This window comes from Schistocerca gregaria, chromosome 3, assembly GCF_023897955.1.
Source record: "Schistocerca gregaria isolate iqSchGreg1 chromosome 3, iqSchGreg1.2, whole genome shotgun sequence".
NCBI lineage: Eukaryota > Metazoa > Arthropoda > Insecta > Orthoptera > Acrididae > Schistocerca > Schistocerca gregaria.
In genome coordinates this window covers 835,346,148-835,371,555 of record NC_064922.1, presented here as the reverse complement: position 1 = coordinate 835,371,555, position 25,408 = coordinate 835,346,148, and positions in this window count along the sequence as shown.

Genomic DNA, 25,408 nt, shown 5'->3' with positions numbered 1-25,408 from the left:
GTTAGCAAAAAGATGAATGGCCTTTCACATCATGATGCACAAATTTTAACTCTGAAAGATTTTTGTGCTGCAACACGTGTTAAATATAGTCATTAGCTGTTTAGGAAAGCTGATTCAGTTGCTGTAGAGATCTTTGTAAACCTTATCAAGGAACAAGAGTGGCAATATGTTTATAGCGCTGATACAGTAGACGATAAATATAATGCTTTTCTCAAGATTTTTCTCGTGCTCTTTGAAAGTTGATTTCCGTCAGAACGTTCAAAACAGGGTACTAGCACAAACATGCAGCCTGGGTGGTTGACTAGAGAGATAAGAATATCTTGTAGAACAAAGTGGCAATTATATTAAAACGTTAGAAATAGTCAGAATCTAGATGCAGCAGCCCTTTACAAACTTGTAAGGTGCTTAAAACTGTTTTTTTTTTTTTTTTTGGTCATCTGTCTACTGACTGGTTTGATGCGGCCCGCCACGAATTCCTTTCCTGTGCTAACCTCTTCATCTCAGAGTAGCACTTGCAACCTACATCCTCAATTATTTACTTGACGTATTCCAATCTCTGTCTTCCTCTACAGTTTTTGCCCTCTACAGCTCCCTCTAGTACCATGGAAGTCATTCCCTCATGTCTTAGCAGATGTCCTATCATCCTGTCCCTTCTCCTTATCAGTGTTTTCCACATATTCCTTTCCTCTCCGATTCTGCGTAGAACCTCCTCATTCCTTACCTTATCAGTCCACCTAATTTTCAACATTCGTCTATAGCACCACATCTCAAATGCTTCGATTCTCTTCTGTTCCGGTTTTCCCACAGTCCATGTTTCACTACCATACAATGCTGTACTCCAGACATACATACTCAGAAAATTATTCCTCAAATATTTGATATTAGTAGACTTCTGTTGGCCAGAAATGCCTTTTTTTGCCATAGCGAGTCTGCTTTTAATGTCCTCCTTGCTCCGTCCGTCATTGGTTATTTTACTGCCTAGGTAGCAGAATTCCTTAACTTCATTGACTTCGTGACCATCAATCCTGATGTTTCTCGCTGTTCTCATTTCTACTACTTCTCATTATCTTCGTCTTTCTCCGATTTATTCTCAAACCATACTGTGTACTCATTAGACTGTTAATTCCGTTCAGCAGATCATTTAATTCTTCTTCACTTTCGCTCAGGATAGCAATGTCATCAGCGAATCGTATCATTGATATCTTTTCACCTTGTATTTTAATTCCACTCCTGAACCTTTCTTTTATTTCCATCATTGCTTCCTCGATCTACAGAGTAGGGGCGAAAGGCTACAGTCTTGTCTTACACCCTTCTTAATACGAGCACTTCGTTATTGATGGTCCACTCTTATTATTCCCTCTTGGTTGTTTTACATATTTTAAGTGACCCGTCTCTCCCTATAGCTTACCCCTACTTTTTTCAGAATCTCGAACAGCTTGCACCATTTTATTTTGTCGAACGCTTTTTCCAGGTCGACAAATCCTATGAACGTGTCTTGATTTTTTTTTAGCCTTGCTTCCATTATTAGCCGTAACGTCAGAATTGCCTCTCTCGTGCCTTTACTTTTCCTAAAGCCAAACTGATCGTCACCTAGTGGATTATCAGTTTCCTTTTCCATTCTTCTGTATATTATTCTTGTAAGCAGCTTCGATGCATGAGCTGCTAAGCTGATTGTGCGATAATTCTCGCACTCGTCAGCTCTTGCCGTCTTCGGAATTGTGTGGATGATGCTTTTCCGAAAGTCAGATGGTATTTCGCCAGACTCATATATTCTACACACCAACGTGAATAGTCGTTTTGTTGCCACTTCCCCTAATAATTTTAGAAATTCTGATGGAATGTTATCTATCCCTTGTGCCTTATTTGACCGTAAGTCCTCCAAAGCTCTTTTAAATTCCCATTCTAATACTGGATCCCCAATCTCTTCTAAATCGACTCCTGTTTCTTCTTCTATCAAATCAGACAAATCATCACCCTCATAGAGGCTTTCAATGTATTGTTTCCACCTATTTGCTCTCTCTTCTGCATTTAATAGTGGAATTCCCGTTGCACTCTTAATGTTACCACCGTTGCTTTTAATGTCACCAAAGGTTGTTTTGACTTTCCTGTATGCTGAGTCTGTCCTTCCGACAATCATATCTTTTTCGATGTCTTCACATTTTTCCTGCAGCCATTTTGTCTTAGCTTCCCTGCACTTCCTATTTATTTCATTCCTCAGCGACTTGTATTTCTGTATTCCTGATTTTCCCGGAACATGTTTGTACTTATTCCTTTCATCAGTCAACTGAAGTATTTCTTCTGTTACCCATGGTTTCTTCGCAGCTACCTTCTTCGTACCTATGTTTTCCTTCCCAACTTCTGTGATGGCCCTTTTTAGAGATGTCCATTACTCGTCAACTGTGCTGCCTACTGCGCTATTCCTTATTGCTGTATCTATAGCGTTAGAGAACTTCAAACGTATCTCGTCATTCCTTAGAACTTCTGTATCCCACTTCTTTGCGTATTGATTCTTCCTGACTAATGTCTTGAACTTCAGCCTACTCTTCATCACTACTATATTGTGATCTGAGTCTATATCTACTCCTGGGTACGCCTTACAATCCAGTATCTGATTTCGGAATCTCTGTCTGACCATGATGTAATCTAATTGAAATCTTCCCGTATCTCCCGGCCTTTTCCAAGTATACCTCCTCCTCTTGTGATTCTTGAACAGGGTATTCGCTATTACTAGCTGAAACTTGTTACAGAACTCAATTAGTCTTTCTCCTCTTTCATTCCGTGTCCCAAGCCCATATTCTCCTGTAACGTTTTCTTCTACTCCTTTCCCTACAACTGCATTCCAGTCGCCCATGACTATTAGATTTTCGTCCCCCTTTACATACTGCATTACCCTTTCAATATTCTCATACACTTTCTCTATCTGTTCATCTTCAGCTTGCGACGTCGGCATGTATACCTGAACTATCGTTGTCGGTATTGGTCTGCTGTCGATTCTGATTAGAACAACCCGGTCACTGAACTGTTCACAGTAACACACCCTCTGCCCTACCTTCCTATTCATAACGAATCCTACACCTGTTATACCATTTTCTGCTGCTGTTGATATTACCCGATACTCATCTGACCAGAAATCCTTGTCTTCCTTCCACTTCACTTCACTGACCCCTACTATATCTAGATTGAGCCTTTGCATTTCCCATTTCAGATTTTCTAGTTTCCCTACTACGTTCAAGCTTCTGACATTCCACGCCCCGACTTGTAGAACATTATCCTTTCGTTGATTATTCAATCTTTTTCTCATGGTAACCTCCCCCTTGGCAGTACCCTCCAGGAGATCCGAATGGGGGACTATTCCGGAATCTTTTGCCAATGGAGAGATCATCATGACACGTCTTCAACTACAGGCCACATGTCCTGTGGATACACGTTACGTGTCTTTAATGCAGTGGTTTACATTGCCTTCTGCATCCTCATGTCGTTGATCATTGCTGATTCTTCCGCCTTTAGGGGCAATTTCCCACCCCTAGGACAAGAGAGTGCCCTGAACCTCTATCCGCTCCTCCGCCCTCTTTGACAAGGCCGTTGGCAGAATGAGGCTGACTTCTTATGTTGGAAGTCTTCGGCCGCCAATGCTGACTATTTATCAAAATTTAGGCAGTGGCGGGGATAGAACCCGGGACCGAAGATATTTTGATAATGGATCAAAGACGCTACCCCTTTTTTCCGCTACCCCCTTTTTTCTTTTTTCTTTTTTTATTATTATTTTTTATTTTTTCCTTTTTTATTATTTTTTAAATAGACACTACCCCCTTTTTTAATACCCTTTTTTAAGTAATTTCCCTTAAAAAGCCCCTTAGGAAAATGGAACTAAAAAAAACCCTAAGTGCCACCGCCACTTTTCATCCTATAACAAAAAATCTGATCCACTTCAGGCGTTGGCTCCTGAGTAAACCCACCCCAGAGAGCTGCCTATATATCAGGGGAAATATGGGAAATCAAGGTTAGGGCTATCCTTTGCCACTTTTATTTTTGTTACATGTGAATTCTAGTAACTAAGTGTTACAAGTAAGTGTTACAACAACAAAGGTGGCATAAAAGAGTAATCCAGAAATAGAAACATAAATCACTGATGTAATTCCAACTAAAAGGTTCTTCAATAATGTAACTGGTTCCACTTGCAGCCTCGTCATCGTTATCTGATATCTCCAATTGCGCCTTTGAAGGGCATCTGCAACGGAGGCATTCAGCTTCGCTAGTGCCTCAAGGAAAACAGCATCCTTGCAGCAGCTTGTCTCTTCCTTCGCTCATGGCTGACAAGGCAGAACGTTCAGCCGTTTGTGTGATGCGGCACAGAACATTAACCGCAGCTCGGCACTCCCCAGCTGAGTGGGGGGTTAACGAAAACGCTGCGTAAATAATTTGCGAAGAGCGTACGGTATTTCGGTGTGCGTACGAGGGCATTGTGAGCATTTTGCAGGAACCACCAGTGATCAAGCTGCTCTTTCTCTCCGTCGCGAAAGATGTAGGCGACGGTAAGTCCTTTGAACCATGTAAGCGCATGATATTTTGCAGCCGGAAAGTAAGTTCCATCGGGACAGAGTAGGGTCTGAGGGTCAGTCATATCAGGTGTGACCCGGAGGTAACAAGCCAATATCTTCTGTGTTAGTCGCCAAACTCCGGACGATGATGCGCAAGTAAAACGATGTTCATCAGTATCCAAAAGGTGACAATCTGGGCAATAAGAGGAGTCTGCCAGTCCAATAGTGTGAAGTCGCTGTAGTGTGGCTTATTTTTTGTTGGCGATCTGATACCACTTCGAACGCACCGTGGAGGACAGAAAGTTGTGGTGTATCGTTTTCCACACTCTTGGCCAGTGAACCGTAGGGTACTTGTTTTCCACCACGTTATGGGGAACAGCACGCAGAAGGTTGGTATAAAAATCTTTCGCCTTTGGTGGACGCGTGGCGGAGAGGTTCGAGCTGACGTAGCTGTAATCAAGAATGAAGGTCGACACATGGGAGAGCTGTGGTGCGACGTGCGCAACCGACACCGGCGGGACGTTAGAGACTGGCATCAGAACCTGTAGTAAACGACCCGTGAGAGAGGTATATTCACTTTTCCATCGTTTCCTCATGTTGCTCATGTAAAGGCTAGCTGCTCTCGCCCTGACGTTGACAAATCCCAGCCCTCCTTTGTGCACTGGGAGGGTAAGAGTGTCGTATCGTACTTTAAAGATATGACCTGCGGAAACGTAGTAACTGAAGGCCGCTTGAAGCCGGCGACCTATCTGCAGCGGTAGTGGGAGGACTTGGGCCACGTGGTTGAGTTTTGATGCCACGTAGAGGTTCAGGTATTCAACACGTTGTAGCTGGTTCAAGTCCCTGAGCAGGTTCTGTCGCACCATTGCGCGTATGATCTGTAATAACCGTCTGTAGTTTGCTGCAGCTGTTTTACGTACATCTTTCTTGAACGTGATTCCCAAATATCACAGATCAGAAACTGGTGGGAGGGGAGCGAGGGCTTCGGGTCCGAGACCTCGCCCAATATCCAACGCCGCCGACTTGTTGATGTTCAGAAGACTGCCTGCGGCCTGTCCGTATCGCTCAATCCAGGTTAGTACGCTTTGAACTTCGTCATTGGAACGAACCAGCAGTAGCAGGTCGTCAGCGTATGTCCTATAGCGAAAGGTGACGTCCCGCAGCGTGATGCCAGATAGGCGGTGGTTAAGGCCCCCTAGGAGTGGCTCGAGTGCGATGGCATAAAGGTAGGTAGAAAGGGGACAACCCTGTCGTAGAGACCTCTTAATGGGTACTGGTCCTACCGTCCTTCCATTGACCTGGACGTGTGAGCTGGCTGCGGTCCAAAGACGCCGTAGGGTGTCGATGAGGCCCGGGGGGAATCCCATACAGTCCATCACTCGTAGGAGGAAGTTGTGGTGCACTCTATCAAAGGCGCGGTTGAAATCTACGGAGACGATCGCCGCTCTCAGACGGCACGCAGAAGCGATTGCTATTAAATCCCTGCAGTCACCGGTGGCCATGTGTATGTTGGCTTCTCCCCCCTGCGACGTCTGTTCAGGAGCGAGGATCATCGGCAAAGTCGTCTTAATACGGCTCGCCATAATCCTGGTGAAAATCTTGTAATCGGCGTTTAGCATTGTAAGCGGCCTATAGTCGTTAATCGATAGCCCTCCACCTGGCTTGTGTACCGGTATGAGAAGTCCTTCTACAAACGCTGGCGGCACAACATAGTCTGGAGACGTAAGTTCGTGGAACATTATAACCCAGCGAGGCATGATGATGTCACGGAAAGTCCGGTAGAATTCGATGGGCATGTCATGTCATGTCATGTCCCCATCAGGTCCAGGAGACATATTGGCCGCACCTTTCTCCACGGCGTCTTCGACTTCTTCGAGAGAGATTTCCTCTGTTAGTGCATTCACGGTAGCCTCGTCGATAGTACGTGTTACCTGCTGTAACACTTCAGTAGTGGCCTCGTCATCGACGATTCTTTCCTTGTAAAGATGACGAAGATGATCCTCCACCGCCTTTACTATGGTTGCTTGGGTCGTACATAAGCGACCGTCGTGTATCCTGAGTTGTGTGATTAAGTGTTGGCGTTGTCGGCGCTTATCCGCCACAACGTGGTGCATAGTGGGTTCCTCCGCAAACGTTCGGTCGTGCCGTCGCGAGCGGACGACTGCACCTTCTAGTCGGCGCTTCGTCAATGATAGTATGTGAGCCTTGATTCTGCTTTGATCATGTTGTCTCTCTGGGGAAGGGGGTAAGGCGTCGAGGTCCCTGAGTGCCGCGTAGTAAAAATCGAGGGTCTGTCGATGCCACGCAGTCACGTCCTTGCCATATCGCATAAGTGTCCTACGGATTGCTGGTTTGGCACAGAGAAGCCACCACTCCAGGGTCGAGGCGTATCGAGGGTGGCGGCGTTCACAGTCAGTCCACGTTGCTGCAACTTGCCGACGGCAATCCAGGTCCTGGAGATGAGTTATGTTGAGCTTCCAAAAGCCATTGCTGCGCCAGACTTGTTGGGGGCGTAGGTGTATAGTGCAGATATAGGCACTGTGATCAGAATAGGCTTGAGGCCATAGTTCGGCGTCCACCACACCTTGTGTGAGATCTTGTGACACATATATGCGGTCGAGTCGGCTGGCCGAATGACTGGTAAGATGAGTGTGGCCAGAGTGGTTACCGTGGACTTTTTCCCACGTGTCGCACAAGTGAAGTTCTTGGATCAACGCACCCAGTTCCGGACAAGGCGTGTAATGTGGGATTTGGTCCTTGGGGTGAAGTACGCAATTAAAATCGCCGGCGAAGACGCTGTGGTCGTATCGTCCTAGGAAAAGGGGAGCGACATCTGTGGAGTAGAATCTGGCGCGGTCGTGACGTCTTGTGGTACCCGACGTCGCGTAAACATTAATGAATCGGGTGTTGAGGGCCGTAAATGCTATTCCTCGAGCGGAGGGAAGAAACGTGACGTCGGTAACTTCAATACCTTCACGCACTAATATTGCCACTCCGGTATCTGCAGGGCTACCGGGCGTCACATGTGTGGTGTACCCGTAAAAGTGCGGGAGTGCCGTCGTTTTCGCTTCTTGTAGGAAAGCAAAGTCAACCCCCATGGCTCGTATGGTTTCTTTCAAAAGTTGGATCTTGACAGGAGAACTGATCATGTTGATATTCATTGTCGCCAGGCGGTAAGCCTGGCAACGAGTTGTTTGGGCGAGGTTATCCATGGTGGAGGTGGAGAGAAGCGAACATCGGAAGTGATGTCACCCCCCGCCGAACGCGGTCCTCCTTGTGCTGCTTATGCTGCATGATCCGGCGGCGCCTCAGCTGGCCGCGGGTCGTGATCTTGTGTCTCAACGTCCTCGGCCCACGAAGCGGGCGCGGATGTCTGTTCATGGTCCATAGCCTCAGAATGTTTGATAGTAAGGGACCGGGCGACTTCGCTACCTGCACTGGTACCTTCCCGCTGCTCACTGTTTCTGTCAATGGGCCGATGGTGGAAAGCTGCACGTTTTTCTGTCTGTTCTGCAAGGTTGGAGTCAGTGGAAACAGCTTCAGCTTCGCGGCTGGCTTCTTGAGTGGTCAGTCGTTCTTCCCCGGCCGAATGCGAACCGCTGTGTTCCGACACGGTCCGACGACGCCGCTTTCGGCGTTTCGGTGATCGCTGTTTCCGTACGTACCCCTAGACCACGAGTACAACTGTTATTAGAAAGGCAAAAAGTGTGTGGTATGCAGATAGAACAGCTAAATCTCAGGATAAAATTAAAACCCTATGGTCAGTCGTAAAGGAAGTGGCTGGTCTGCAGAGACAAGTCGAGGATATAGAATCAGTGTGTAGTGCGAATGTCAGTGTTACTGATAAGTCGCTTATATGTACAGTATTTAATAATCACTTTCTCAATATAGTAAATGAACTAAATGGAAACCTAGTCCCAACAGGGAATCATATAGCGCTCTTAGAAAAAAGTGTTCAGAGACTGTTACCAGAAATGCTTTTCGATGATACTGACAAGAGGGAGATTGAGTTAATAATTAAATCACTAAAGACCAAGAACTCTCATGGATATGATGGGGTATGTAGCAGAATACTGAAGTATTGTTCTGTGTATGTTAGCGCAGTACTTAGCCATATCTGTAACTTTTCCTTTAGGAGTGGTCGGTTTCCTGACCGATTAAAGTATTTGGTAGTGAAGCCACTTTATAAAAAGGAAGACAGGGATAATATTGACAATTATAGACCTATTTCTATGCCAACGGTGTTTGCTAAAGTTATCGAGAAGGTTGTATATACAAGGTTACTGGAGCACTAAAATTCACAGAATTTGCTGTCAAATGTTCAGTTTGGTTTTAGAAATGGTTTAACAACTGAAAATGTTATATTCTTTTTTTCTGTGAGGTTTCGGACGGATTAAATAAAAGGTTGCGAACGCTAGGTGTTTTCTTTGATTTAACGAAGACTTTTGACTGTGTTGACCACAAAATATTACTGCAGAAGTTGGACCATTATGGAGTAAGGAGAGTAGCTTACAATTGGTTCGCCTCTTACTTTAAGAACAGAAAGCAGAAGGTTATTCTCCGCAATATTGAGAGTGGTAGTGATGTTCAGTCCCAATGGGGCACTGTTAAGTGGGGCGTTCCCCAAGGGTCGGTTCTGGGGCCACTGCTGTTTCTTATTTATAAAAGTGATATGGCTTCTAGTATTACAGGTGATTCAAAAATATTTCTGTTTGCTGATGACACCAGTTTGGTAGTGAAGGATCTTGTGTGTAATATTGAAACAGTATCAAATAATGTAGTTCATGAAATAAGTTCATGGCTTGTGGAAAATAAGTTGATGCTAAATCACAGTAAGACTCAGTTTTTTACAGTTTCTAACTCACAATTCAACAAGAGCCGATATTTTGATCGGGCGAATGGGCATATTATAAGCGAGACGTAACAGTTCAAGTTCCTAGGCGTTCGGATAGATAGTAAGCTGTTGTGGAAAGCCCATGTCCAGGATCTTGTTCAGAAACTAAATGCTGCTTTATTTACCATTAGAACAGTGTCTGAAATAAGTGACACTTCAACACGAAAAGTAGTCTACTTCGCATATTTTCATACGCTAATGTCGTATGGTATTATTTTTTGGGGTAATTCTTCTAATTCAAAAAGGTTATTTTTGGCTCAGAAACGGGCTGTTCGAGCTATATGTGGTGTAAGTTCGAGAACCTCTTGTCGACCCCTATTCAATAGTCTGGGAATTCTGACATTGCTCTCATAGTATATATTTTCTTTAATGTCGTTTGTTGTTAGCAATATTAGCTTATTCCCAAGAGTTAGCAGTTTTGACTCAGTTAATACTAGGCAGAAATCCAATCTGCATGTGGGATGCACTTCCTTGACTCTTGTGCAGAAAGGAGTGGAGTATTCTGCTGCACCCATTTTCAATAAGCTACCACAAGAGCTCAAAAATCTTAGCAGTAGCCCAAACTCTTTTAAGTCTAAACTGAAGAGTTTCCTCATGGCTCACTCCTGGAAGAGCTAAAAAATTAAGCAAATCCAGTGTTACATTGTTGATTTTCTTTATTTAAACGCCAGCCGCGGTGGTCTAGCGGTTCAGGTGCTCAGTCCGGAACCGCGCGACTGCTACGGTCGCAGGTTCGGATCCAACCTCGGGCATGGTTGTATGTGATGTCCTTAGGTTAGTTAGGTTTAAGTAGTTCTAAGTTCTAGAGGACTGATGACCACAGATGTTAAGTCCCATAGTGCTCAAAGCCATTTGAACCATTTTTTTTAAAAATTTAAACTTACGACTTGTCACCTGAATATGTTTTTTTTATATTTCAATTTATCTGTTTCTAATATCGTGTTATAATTTCATGTATTGACTCGTTCCATGACCATGGAGACTTCTCCTTAATTTGGTCCAATGGAACAATAAATAAATAAATAAAGAAGTAGGGGCACCAGTCACGAAAACTGACAACAGCCAGCAGAGCAGTGTGGTGACCACATGCTCCCCGTATCTGCATCTGGTGACGGCTAAGGGCTGAGGATGACTCTGCGGCCGATCGGTATCGTAGGGTCTTCAGCGTTAGTTTGTTATTTTATATACCACATGTTAATTTCTCTTCGAGATCTCTTTGTTGACAAGTACCTCTCATATAACCCACTTTTGGATGTCTAATGTTCTAAACTGTTCCTGTATCCATTCGAATCTAGCTCAGAAAGTCTTAAAGTTTATCATATTGCATTGAATGTGTCCCATTAACAACTTCGCTCTTTCAGTTGCTGCTATATCTGTTTCCTTTTTATCACAGTGTATTCTGATGTCAAGTTCAGTCTTGATTTCAAACTTGTGTTTTCCTTTCTTCATATTAGCTTTTCATTTTATAGTACCAGAAGTACTCCCCGCAACCCACTGCAAGGCAGTTTTCAGAATATAAATGGAGATGTACCACATGTGTAGCATAACAGTTTCTTCAAGTAAACATAAAATGTGTGGATAAATGCAATAAAAGGCTCGAAAAATGAAAAATAGAGTCGAAGAGTGACTCCAAACAAGAGGAAAGGAAGAAGCTGCTAAAACGAAAACTTTTTTATTGAGTAGCAGCGGTAGTCGGCACAAAATTTTTCCACTACACGTTTCGACACTTAGACCATTTTCAGATGTACAGAACTGAACAAGAGGAGGGGGCCCTTTGTCACTTGGAATGCAGTTGTGGATGCCTTATCTCCAAAGTAAAACGTTGGACAAAGTAATAAAAAATGGAGACGTCCACAAAATATATAATCATAACGTGACGACTTATTAGGTAATAACTAAATACAAACCTGCTGGTAGTACTTGCGTGACAACGAGTTTATTAACTCCTTGGTTAGGTTTCCAAGATTACCTGATCCGGTTCAACTGCTATTGTAACGTGGAATCTCCAGTCATTTTACCATAGTTTAATTTAAAGAATACAGCGGGCGATCTGATGAAGCCGTTATTTGTACTGGAAAGAGAGAGTACGAACCAGTTTATCCCACAGATACCACTCACCACAGCACATCACGTTTTTAACTTTAATTAATATTGCAATAAGTTAAACTTGATTCTGGAGCGGAAACTAAAAATAGTTGTATGTAAACCAGTTTTATGTGTAATTGATATTCCTGTGAAATGCGGTATTTTTCTTTTTTGCAGTTTGTATACAGTATTTTCACTTTTGAAGAGATGTACGTAAAATTAGTCTGATTTTACACTAGAGTAGATGAGATACCTTTCCTGAAACTCTGAGTAATCAGATTGTATTTGTATTAATTTGATAAAAATAATTATTGCAGTATATGAAATACCCAGTATGAAACTAATATTACTCAGATAAAAATCAAAGGTGCCTTTTTCAGTGCACAAGAAATCTCCTAACAGAAATAAATTATAGGAGGTATATTGAAATGTTGTTATAATAATTTGGACATAACGGAGAAGTCGTTGACCTTCCCAAGAGGCAACTTGTAACAGCCCCATAATGTTCTTGGAATGTGCGGTGGAAAAACAATTCAAAACTCTCTGTGCCGTTAGTACAAGGGCTGTTGGGAAAGTAAGGTCCGATCGGTCGCGAAATGGGAATCACAGCGAAAGTAAGAAATGTTTTGCTTGAAAGAGTTAGCTACACCTTCCAACTGCTTTTCTATACAGTCGCCGCTCTGACTGAGTCATTTGTCGTGGTATTGTACCAACTTTCCGATAACCTCGTCAAAGAAGTCCTGTGTTTGCCACCAATACTCTACATTGATCTGCAGCTTGTTGTCTGTGACAGAATGTTGTCTTCATGTCCAGTGGTCATGTGAGAAGAGACACGTCTGGGCTGTATGGTGGGTGACGAAACACTTCCCACCAGAAACTCTGCACTAGCCACCTCATTGCCCCTGCAGTCTGTGGCCAAGGATTGTCATGCAGAAGGAACTGTACGACAGTTACATTGTCTGGGGTGCATGAAATCAGGCGAAATCTCTCACAGGCACTCATACTAGGCGGGACACGTTTTTCCGGCTTCTTTAGGCACTCAATGTGAGATCAGAACTGAAAAGAGCGACGTGATGCGATCGATGGTAATACTAGAGAACTACCCAACACATCTACGCGAAGCTTCATTGGTTTTTCACTGTGGTTTCCATTTCGCGATCGATCGGACCTTACTTTTTGAACAGCCCTAAAATACATGCGAAATACCGGTTTGAATCCTTCAGTTGACCTGCGTTAGTCTGAACCTGCAGAGCAGCAGATAGCTCCTCGAAACCCAGTGCTTGAAAAAGTTACACAAGATATCTGCCTAACACAATTAATGAAAAAAGTTTGACTCCAGCATTGAATTCTAAGTAGTGTTATTCCCATAATTTACTGTTAACTAAACAAATGAAGTGGATTTTCTAATTAAGAATCAAATCCCAATATTTTTTACATTTCTTAGTGCACATAAATTTATGAACGACTTAACAAAATTTCTAATGGAGCACATAGCTGAAACATCAAATATGAGACTTAAAAAACTAAGTTATAAGGAACAATGACTCGGCTGGCACAGATAATTTTACAGGGAAAATCAACTTTCTGACGTAATAATATCGTTCAATATAACCGCAAAATGAAACAAGTGACTTCATGGTCATGCCTGAAAGAGAGTATGCGATTACTAGCAACTTGTTTATCTCCCTATTCATGAAAAGCCAACTTGAATTTACTGAAACGTCAGCAGATATTTAACTCAGTTCCATCTTAATCAACCAATGCCGCTAGATATTCTCACCATTGCGTGTATGTGGACGTGCAGTCAGAACGTTGTCCATCGAAGTCTCGCCCCAGCGTGCTCTGCAAGTGAACTCAGTCTGTCTACTTCCAAGTCATCCATCCAAGAGGCATCTGCTATCGGAACTGAAGTCTGCTGCCAGAGAGAATGGGCTAAGAAGGGTCATAACGTGCCTTAAAAGAGCTTAAAATGACTGTCAAAAATTATGTAAAGCTGGAAAGACTGCAAACTCAGTAAAATATTTCTAATAAATTTTTTACTTGTTTGTGACACAAACAATAAACCGGGCGTTTTCGATGAAATACGATCTATGACTAAGGTATTGAGAAAAACGCAGAGCAAACGATTTTCTATAAACCTCATATTATGCTCACTCGTGTGTCATTTTTTACCAACTGATAAGAATGTGTCGAAAGTAAATAAATAAACTGTCAAAACTTTACTGACCTATAGAATTTGTTTTATATAATCTGCATACGCTGCTGTTGTAGGGAAAAGCAGTGAAGCAGCGGAAAAATGTTCCTGCTGGAGCACAAAAAGGCGAAAATAGAGGGTGATTTTTTCCACTGTGTTCAAACTGTAGGGATTGATTGATGAGAGGATACGGAACAAAATAGGTCTAATGAACATACGTCCGGAAAAGCATGGTTTCCGTACTATAGACTATTTAGTCAATCATACTTTGTTACAGAGGCTGCAGTATGATACACGCTGTACCATGCAGCTACAGTTACAGTATGCATGGTTCGCTCCTAGAGGGTGGTACTGTTCCACTTACATCATGCCCTAGCGCCCTCTCCTGCCATAGTAACTGGTAATGTTGTGTCTGATTCACTCCTCTTGCTGACTCGTCTTGTTGTGGATGTGATACAGTTTTGTACACAATGGTTCCATATTCGAATCGAGAGGCTGCTGACGTGATATTTACTTATAGAAAGGCAAATGGCATTGGGCAGCGGACAGCAAGATTGTATCAGGAGCAGGAAATCATGAAGGACATATGTGAAATGTTTGGAGAGCAGGAAAAGGTGATTAACACTGTGGAAGGCAAGCACCAGTCAGCACCAACCAGACAATTGGCCCGCCAATACAAGGTAAGCCAGATGATCGTCTGGAATATTCTCCATGACAATTGTTACTACACCTCTTGCATCTTGTGCAGTGCTTTTTAGCAACAGACTTCCCACATCGGAAGCAATTTTGTCACTGGTTTCTTCACCAGGCAACCGCGATTTCGGGATTTGTGTCTTCTATACAATTCACAGAGGAGGCCACCCTTACGCACAGTGTTATCTTCTACTTTCGTTTCGGTTGTAAGGTGGCAGAATAAATCAAGGACAGATTCGCAACGGGAAGGTGAATATGGCACCTAACGTAATTCGGCAGTAATGAGCAAATTTGCCTAGCAGTATGTAATGCAAGAAGGGATGACCTTCAATCAGCGGTAATTACAACACTGTTCCTATAGCGCATGTTTGAGCGGAAGGTGAAATAAGCAGCGAGAGGCGATTTAGTTTGGAATTCAGAGGGACGACGCAGAGGCAAGGCCGCGCTGCAGGGGGTACCACAGAAACCACGTAAAAGGGATCCCAGTGAAACGTCCCCTTGTAAAAATTATACAAAACTGTGCTTAAACTGAAACACAATATTTTTGGCACAACGCAATCTGACTTCCAAAAATCCCTACGAAAGAATGGCCCTGACTAACAGTAACATATACGTTTCACAAATCAGTTACGTCACAAAAATCTTCGTTACTCAAGCTACTGCAATAAAGCGAGCGCCACTACTGCCAGCTAAATAAAAGATTCAAACTACTGAAGGCACTAACTACTGATAGGCATAGTTAGCAAATGAAAGATTTTAATAGAGAACAAACAATGTATTTACCTCACTAGTCATAATATATATAGCAGTTCATGACACCAATTCTTACAAATTTCAAAACTCCGCCATCTCTCTCCCCACGTCCACAACTACTGGCGGCTCACCTCCAACTGCGCAACGCTACGCGCTGTTAGCATCCAGCTGTCGCTGCCCAACACTACAATGGCAGACAAAAATGCAAACCAGCCACAGACTGCACACGGCTCAGCCAGTGATTTTTATACAGAGCGCTACGTGGCGGCGGCGTTACCAATAAAAAAACCTAAACAGCCTACTTACATAGCCCCCATGCTCCTCACAAAAAATTTACAAATTGTTTTGGGCAGTGGCCAATACAGATTTGAAAATTTTTTTCATAATTACAATGACAAAGAAATGAAATGCACACACTTATCGATACAATGTTGGTCAAAAGCTAAAATTTTCTCACAGTCCATAAAGACAGTCCTGATCATTCATCACAGTAAAATAGCAGTGTTTTTCTCAAAGTCTGAGCAGTAAAAGAGAATGCACATAGAAGTAGTGGATTTCCATGCAGTCTTGAAGTAGTGTTGTCCTTCCAACGGAAAGACAGTGCTGACTCTTGACATGCTGACAGGTAATGGGCCACAACAGAGTCAGTCGACGTTGAAGACTATCGGTAGGTAGGTCATCACAGAGCAGACCCACTGTAGTCCTGGTAGAGATTGCTATTGGTGGGCCACTAGAGGTGCAGACCCATTGCAGTCCTTGTAGAAATAATGGTATTGGTGGGTCATCAAAGGTGTAGACCCACTGTAGTCCTTGTAGAGATGGCCAGCAGCCATCAGTTTGACTGTGCAGGCGCACAATCACCATTGAAGAGTCTTGCGGATAATATAACAAGTCCATAAACCACCACTTGTGCACTCACAAATTTTTTTGAAATGTCCTTTCAACCAGCAATGCTGTTATCCAGTTCCTTGCTGAATTATTAACACACGTGCAAACACTATCAGTCCCTACTTCTCACATATTGTCCATATACTACGACCAACAGAAACATGTGCAGTGAAATGTAATTTACAAGTTACTTAATTTAATGAACTCGTGTCAATTACAATTTTATAACATAAGAATACAATAACAAAGGTACAAAATATATCATTAAAGAACATAACAATACAGATAGCATTTGTAGTAGTACAGGCTTTACAAAAGAATCGAAATAGCAAATACATCAGTGTTACAAAAAATATGACATAAGTAAATACATAAAAGATCAAAATAATTTTTGAAACATCAACTTCACACATGAGCATTAGAACATAACAGAATAAATAATGTGTAAACATCTTTACAAAGTAAATAACATGTTATTAATTCAAATTATATTTGAGGATAACAGTACTCCTCATCATAGTGAATGTAGCTTAGTATTACAAAAATTCTGCAACATAAGTCTTATCAGATAAACATATAAAGACAGGAAGAACATAAATACACAAGGGTACACAAACACATAGTGGGATAACACAAAGAAAGGGCAGGCTTTGTTTTACTGCAGTATTTTGGAAACAAAACTTTCTTTACTTCTCAGAGATCTCCCTTCGTTCTTCATTATTTACAAAAAGTCCTATCTATACCTGCTTTCTGTACCTTTCTCATATAACCTCTCAGTGCATTTCTTCAAATTCATCACAACTCATTCTCTTATATAGGCTACCCCCTCTTAAGCTAACTTAAATCTACTGAGCTCAGATGCTTAACTAAGGGACGAGGCAATGCAGCAGCACAAAACAATTAATACAAACAGCAATGAAAAAAATGGAAATTGGCAAAAAAAGGCAGCAATATTACAACTAATATAAGGCAATGCGCAGCAAACAAGAAAAAATAAATCAGTAGTAAAACTGGCTTAACAGAGTAATGCAAAGTGAAATTTAGTAGGACTATGCCTAGCAAACAGCAGCAGAAAATGCAATAACATATATCTAAACATGACATAGCTCAAGCAGAAAAAATATTACACTAAAGACAACAATGCAGATAAGGGAAATGTATATTCACATCTTAATTTCCTTATAATTAAAGTGGTGCACCACAAAAACTAATGCTACAACAGATTACCAAGTACTTGAAAAGAAAATTATGTATGCAGTTCCTGTTATTAGTCCCTTCTTATTGTTCTTTGCTTTCCAAGTGCTCCTTTTTTTTTTAAGAATGCGGATCATAAAATTATTATTTAACAGATCTGTTGACAGAAAATTTTCACATTAGGAAATGCATTTACTTTTATTTTATAAAACCAATGCTGCAACACAGCTGGAAAACAGATATCAAATGAAATAAACATTTATGTAAAAAGCATAAAAATATCATTCTATAGTGATGTGGCATTTCATAAGTTAGTAGAAATTCTCTCAATTCTCGTAGAAAGACGCTTGTCATTACCAGGTGTGCAGATGTAAGAAAGTATCTTTCCAAGTAATGAGCGTGTCGTTTTTGCGATGCTTTCTACAAAGGAATGTCAATAGCGAGGATAACGGCCTCCTTTTTTTTTTCACCTGTGCCTCTGACAGGCACACACTAATGGCTTTCTTTTGTCAGGTGGTTGTCGCGCAGCTGGGTGCCCACGATGCATTACGTCAGGTGGACACTTAACTGTCTTGTCGAAATATTTACGACACCAGTTTCCGCTACAGTGGCAGTCTCATATAAAAAAATATTTCATAGGTCAAGAATTTGCGTTACACATCTGTAGAAACAAAATCCTATTGATATAACAGTGTCCAAAAAATTTTCGTCGGCATTGTAATACATTCACGCATTTACATACATTTCATAACTCTTAAAGTACGATTCTCGGTTTCCGACATCCTTTTTCACAAACCAGAGTCCCTAACCACTACTCTTTATTCCTTACCTTATTCGTCGACATTTCTTCAATATTTCATCATGACAGATACATAGCATAATCAAATAACTCACATAGCATCAGCTTATTGATCATAAACATACCGCAACAGCGTAATACACATAGTCATCGTAATAACAACATCATAACACCTCAGTCAAATTCTCAAAATCGTCGTAGCTTCCTCCACTAGTTTCAAAACCTAAAAAAAATCTCTGCTCAAGTCAAAAGTGTCATCTACCTCAAACGTACTTTAAAAATCGTGATCCCATACCAAATATGTTATTCAAAGCTCTCATAGTATCACAATGGTTCCGAAAAAGTATGAAGAGTTCACAAAGTACAGACAAAATACAATTTCGTAAGTATGAAGTTATCCAACTGTGTAATTACGTAACCATCTGTCACTGATGTAGTAAAATAAATGTTTGTCTCTCTCAGTTAAATAACCAGATAGCTGTGTAATTTATGTGTTAGAGAAATATGGTACCAATGTGTAAAGTTGTATAAGCAAATACCATATTAGCTAGGGCTCCTTGTGCTTGCCGAACACATGGTACACAAAGTAGGCGTGTACCCCCCTGAGGATTAATGTAATTATACCCTCAGGTGTTACAGATTACAGCAATGGAATGAAATGTATCACAAAAAACTTTCATTTTAATTCAACAATATTGATAAATAAATGGTTTAAGTACCAAATTAATCACTCAAATGCGTGCCCTGTAGTGCTAAATGTGCGTTTTGCTGTAAGATAATTCTGTAGAACTGTCGTAGTTATCGTCCTCTGTAAGCAAAGTTCTGCTGAAGTCAATGTACTTACCTCATCATAAACGAAGGTGAAATGCTTTCCGTATAGATATCGTAGTTATTACGTACCTTACCGCGATCAAGAAAGTACTATAATGTAACGTATTGTTGTGCTACAATAAAGGCTGTCTCATTGTAGCTATACCACAAATTTACTACTAAAACATGTTTTACTTTCCAGAATAATACAGAAAAACTGTGCAGATGTAAAACAGATACACCGCAAAAGCAACAATGTCACATATTAGTAGAATCGTGATATAATCGTGTAGCTATTAGAGAAACCAAATGCTAAGTCATCTTTAATCTCACCGAATGAACTTCAAATAAAGAATGTGTTTTCAAGTAAACCAAAATGTTGGATTAAAATCTCATTAGCAGTACTGGTAAATGTTCTAAGTATGTAAGCCTTATAGTCGTTACGTAATTGTGCAAATAACAAGCAAGAATGTACAAACACAATAACACTGTGACGTCTGTTCACTATAACAATGCACTCGTAAATAGTGTCTAAATAAGTTCTCTAAGTTCTAGACTGGATAGTTAACTTCAAAACATTGTTGCATGTTAACAGATTCTTAGTGTGACAAAGTATACTAGTGACGTGATGTGAACAGCTTTATGGCAAAGACAAAGTTAAAAAGCAGATTATCTTTCAATAAATGGTTTTACATGTGAAATGTGGTGTAAAACTTTACTCTTCCTAGTACGAAGAGATTCTACTTCAACGCAATTATCATGTGGTATACGTCGGATTCTGTAAGGTCCATTGTAAACTAGAAAGAATTTGTGACTCAAGTGTTTCTTCTTATGTGACAATGAATGAGCTTTAATGAGAACTTTCTGACCAATATATAATTTATTTGCATTTGCTTTACCGTGTAATTTTCTCCTTTTGTCTGCAGCAGAATTTATATTTTTAATAGCCAACTCAATTATGTCTTTGTGTCGAAGTTTACGTGTATTCGGAAAAGGTACAAGCTCTCTGATTCTGTTCGGTGGTTCTTTATTCTTCAGTACAAGAACAGGTGGTAAAGCAGTGGAGTCATGAGGCATCTCATTCAGCACGTTTTGAAATAAGTGTAAATATCTGTCCCAATGCTGATGCTTTTTGTGACAATAAAGTCTGCAAAGCTTATTGATTTCTTTCATAATCCGTTCAGACGGATTACAATGTGGTGAGTACAATGAAATAAAACCACATTTGATTTTATGGTTAGGAAGCATGCGTGACCAAATAGCAGATCTGAATTGCGGTCCATTATCTGAAATGACTTTACTAACGTGTCCAACTTCCCGTAAGAAATTTTTAACAAAGGCGTTGGATACGGACCGTCCAGTGGCTTTACGTAACGGAGTGAAAGAAACAAATTTTGAAGTAAGTTCAACAGCGACTAGAACGTACGAAAATCCATTAGATGTTCTGATAAGCGGTCCCAAGAGATCAACAGCAGCAAATTCTTTTAACTTAGAAGGAATGATAGGAAACAATGCAGCACGATGCGAGACAGTAGATGGTTTCGCCTTTTGACAAAGTTTACAAATAGACAAGACTCTTCGAATTCTCTTTTCCATATTGTTAAAATAACAAGTCGTTCGAAGAATATGATAACATTTTCGTGGACCAAAATGTGCATAGCTGAAATGAATGTACCAAATGAGCTTATTAACGAAATCGTCTGGAATGCAATGTACCCATAGCTTGTCATCAACTGTGCAGCGTTTGAACAGAATGTTGTTTCTAAATAGATAATAATGCCGAATCTGTGTGTGTGTCTTGTCATGCCATTTACTTTTGATGTCTTTCCAAATCGGATCTTTATCTTGTTCATGAGCAATGTCCTTTAAAGATGTGGCGATGACGTTTTCAAAGGCGACTTTCTGAATGTAAAGAACACTGAAATTTTTCTCGAGGTTGCTTTCTGTGTTACTTTTCTCAAGCCCAGCTGGTGCACGGGACAGTGCGTCCGCAACAATGTTCTCCTTGCCGGGAATGTAGACTATTGTGAAGTGGAATTCTTGCAGAAACAATGCCCAACGTTTTAACCTGTCATGATTTAATTTTGAAGACATAAGAAATTATAATGAACGATGATCACTGTATACTTTTACGTGCTTACCATAAATAAAGAAATGGAATTTGTTAAATGCCCAAACGATAGCTAAAGCTTCTAATTCAGTAACGGAATAATTTTTTTCAGATTTTGTTAGCACTCGGCTAGCAAAAGCAACGGTTTTCTGAACAGTAGTGTCATTTTCTATGGCTTCTTGAAATAGATGGGCACCAAGACCGACTTTAGAAGAATCCGTGCTAAGACAAAAGTCTTGTGAGAGATCTGGATGAGCTAGTATTTACGCATTAAGTAGCGATTCTTTCAAAGAATTGAATTCCAACTGTGCTTGTTCGTCCCAGTTCCAAATAGTATTTTTTCCAGTGAGAGAACAAAGTTTTGATGTGACTAGAATTTGCATATTCAGAAAACGACGGTAAAAGTTTATGAGACCTAGGAAACTGCGGACTTGTTTTTTTGTGGATGGAACTGGAATGGCTCTGATTGCTTCTAACTTTTCAGGATCCGGCTGAATGCCTTCAGAAGAAATAATATGTCCCAAAAACTTCACCTTTGTCCTACCGAATACAGACTTTTCCAAGTTAACTGTAATTCCAGATTCTGCAAAAATACGTAACACGCTGTTGAGGATGCGATTATGTTGTTCGCATGAGGCTTCTGCTATCAGAATATCGTCCACATATAAGGTGATGTGATGTTTTAAGAACTCAGGTAATATGGAATTTAGCCCGCGAATGAATGCTGCCATAGAAATGTTCAAGCCAAAAGGAAGTTACCGAAACTGATAACAAACGCCGAAACAAAGGAAAGCTGTGTATTTTCTACATTCTGGATGAAGTTCGATCTGATAAAAGCTGGATCTGAGATCAATGGAAGACAACACTTTTACACCATTAAAATTTTGAAGAAGTTCTTCCAACGTTTGCGGCCTGTCTGTTTCAGGGATAATGATAGTATTGATTTGTCTCGAATCTAAGACAAGGCTGATCGACCCATTTTTCTTCTCAACAACATGTAATGGATTGTTGTATGAGCTTACTGCAGGCCCAATAATGCCCTCGTCAAGCATAGATTGTATTTCTGTTCTAACACGGTCCCTATAATGTGCTGGAATTACGTATGGTCTAACACAAAATTTATTATGCTCACGAACACGAAAATTGGTATTGAAATCCCTTGATTGTTCCTGTTTTGTGAGTAAAAACTGTGGAATGTGCTTGTAAAATCTCAAAAAGGTCCTGCCTATCAGTGTCATTACAATTCTCAATTTTTTGAATTTTATTCTGAATTAACTCATTAGTTTCAAATATGTCGTCGATATCATCCCTGTCAGTACTTGCAGAGTGATTGTTAGTGTCTAGTTCCGTAGAAAATTCCGAACTGTTGTCTAACAGAAGGTAAAGCCGATTAATTTCCTCGTCATGGTTTGAGAGCCAATCTTCAAATTTCAAAGCTATTGACTTACCTTCTTTCTCTAAACTTATTTCAGCATTGTGAAAGTTTAAGATTGCTTTGTTTTCATGCAAAAAGTCTACTCCCAGTATAATTTCCGTCGACAATAATGGAACAATAAGAAAATTCATAGAGAAGCTGTGGCTTTGACAAAAGAATTCTAAGTTGGTTTGTTGGCGTACATTTAGACTTTTTCCAATGATTGCACCTTGTAATTTAATCTTGCGTAACGGAAGTGTGGGGCAATCTTTCGATTTGCTGCATTTACTAAAAGCTGTTTCACTAATTACTGAAATGGGACTGTCTGAGTCAAGTACTGCCGTAAATTTTACGTCATTTACTGTAATGTGAATCACAGGATATGCAATGTTGTTATGTTTTACGTCCTGTTCCTGGAGTAAGATGTCCCTAATGTCTTCCATTTTTACGTAATTACTAGCTACGGCAGCTGCGTCGTCAGTTTCATGCGTACGTTTTGTGGCTGCCAGCGGTATGAGTCATTGCCTATTGTGTCTTTGTTGGCGCGAGTCGTTAATGGGATTTGGAGACCTAACTTCTACAAATTCACCTTGTCGAGAGGGCCCTGCTCTGTTTGAATCCCGCCAGTTCTGCTGCAATTCAGATCTGTCGTTACGATCATATCGTGTGTCGTCATGTCGGTAGATTCCATAGTTTCTTTCTTGTCGGTCACGTGGTGGAGAATTTCTCCCTGAATCGTAACTGCGCGCTGGACCGTTGCGTCTTAAGTTATTCCGTCTCCCTTGATAATAATTATTTTGGTTTCTATATTGCCTGCTTCTCTGATTGTCTGTGTGATAGTCATTACCGCGGAGAGGTGATCTTTCCCTGTAATAATTACTACTCTGCCAATGGTTGTCATACGGGTGGTGTCCGTTTTGGTCACGATTTACGTTGTACGAATAGCCTTGTCGTGTATTATTTCTGTCATCGCGGAATTGTGACAGGTGTGACCTGTAATTGTTGTGTTCCTGTTTTCGCGTTCCGCGATTGTCAGTGTCAATTTCCAGTTCTTGTAACAGTCCCTGAAAAGCTTCAATGTCGGCTTTGCATCGTCCTGCTAAAATAATCTGTCGTAAATGTTCATGTAATTTGATTAAGCAAATGCGGATGAGTTCTGAGGGGCTGTATGGGTTTGAAAGATACTGATTCGTATGTAACATGTCTTCAAAATATTTGACAAGACTGGGAAATTCAGATTGTTCGAAATGTTTTATCATTATGATGCTATGTTTTACTCGGTCTTGTGTAGCTTGAGACCAATATGCTGAGAGGAAGGCATGATAAAATTCTCCTTCACTATGACAATCGTGAATGACCGATCGCATTCTTACAGCTGGTTCATTCTCCAAGTAGCCACACATAAATTCTAATCTGTCCTCTAATGACCAGTTGGGAGGAAAACAATGAGAGAATTGATGGAGCCACGCTTGTGGATGAATGTCGTTGACAGAATTCTTAAATGTTTTGAATTTACGTGCAGTAATGAACAGCTTATAGTCAAAATCATCGTGTCGGCGGGTAGCATATCGTTCATTGTTACGTCGTGTCGGCAGTTCCATCTCAAAATTCGGTGTACTTTGCCAATTTCTTTCACAATTTCCGAAATGCCCTGTGTTATTATTTTGTGGCTTTTCCGTATTTCTAAGTCCCTCTTCCCGTGTTGGAGCGCAAGTGTCCTCTGAAATACGTAATTCTTGTATTACCTGTGTCAGTTGATCTTGCACTTCCCGGATTTCTCTTTGGAGTTGTGTATTAATTTGATTCTGATATTGTTTGAATTTCCTAATTTGTTCGCACTCTTCTGTATCATTCAGATCATCATCTACCTTTGTAGATAAGTTAGTGAACTGATCTGAAAGTTCGGCTACTTTCTCCGATGGTGAACACATTTCCTCAGTGTGTTTTTCTGAACCAAGTTTCAGAGTGTCCATTTGTGTTGAAATCGAATCTACTGTGACCTTTAAGTTTTCCTGAGTTCTTGCAAGTTGCGTAACCGAATCGGTGGATGCAACTGAGTCCATTTTAGCTTGCAAGGTGTCGTGATTTTCATGAACAATAGTTTGCAGTTCTTTTATGGCTGCTTCATGATTCTGTAATGCGTTTTCATGACGCGAAAAAATAGGTTGAAAATGCTCACAAATTTGTGTGTTTACGTCATTACAGATTTTTTGACATTTCGATTCAATGTTATGTAACTCAGTAGTTAAATCTTCACGTGTTTGTTCAAGTGTGGTGTCTAACTTCCGAAGATTTTGTTCCATTGTGTCTAACTTTTGAAGCTTTTGCTGTGTTTGTCTCTGGTGTTGTTCCATTTTGTCTAACTGTTGCTGTGTTTGTCTCTGGTGTTGTTCCATTGTGTCCAACTTTTGAAGATTTTGTTCCATTGTGTCTAACTTTTGAAGATTTTGTTCCATTGTGTCTAACTTTTGAAGATTTTGTCCCATTTGTTTCTGATTTTGTTCAAGCGTTGTGTCTAACTTTTGTAGCCTTTGTACCATTTGTTGCATTAACTGTAATAACAGTGCACTGGTGTCTGAAACATGTTCCTGAGTGCTTTTCGGCAGTGCATTTGAACCGGCAATATTCGCATTTTGAAAAGCACAAAATGTGTCTTGATTTATTTGAGAAAACGGTGAGGACGCAAAATCTGAATCTACAGTATTTGCATGATTGTGTCCTGTCATTTCGGAATCCTGAGGCAAGCTGTTGCCGACCGATCGATCGATAATGCTTCCCTGTTCACTAATTGTTTCACCTCCTACACCATTATTTGCAGCCCGCTCCATTTCCCTATGCGCTATTACCAAACTACTACTTTGAACGTTAGTGAATTCATTACATGGTGACGCTAACACACTGCTTTCGTCTTCACTGTCATTTCTCAGTTTACTTTGGAGCCTAGTATTACGTTTTTCACACGCCATTATTGTCACAATTTTTCACACGACAACACAGAAAAACACAATCTGAAGAACAAAAATAAGAGAACACATT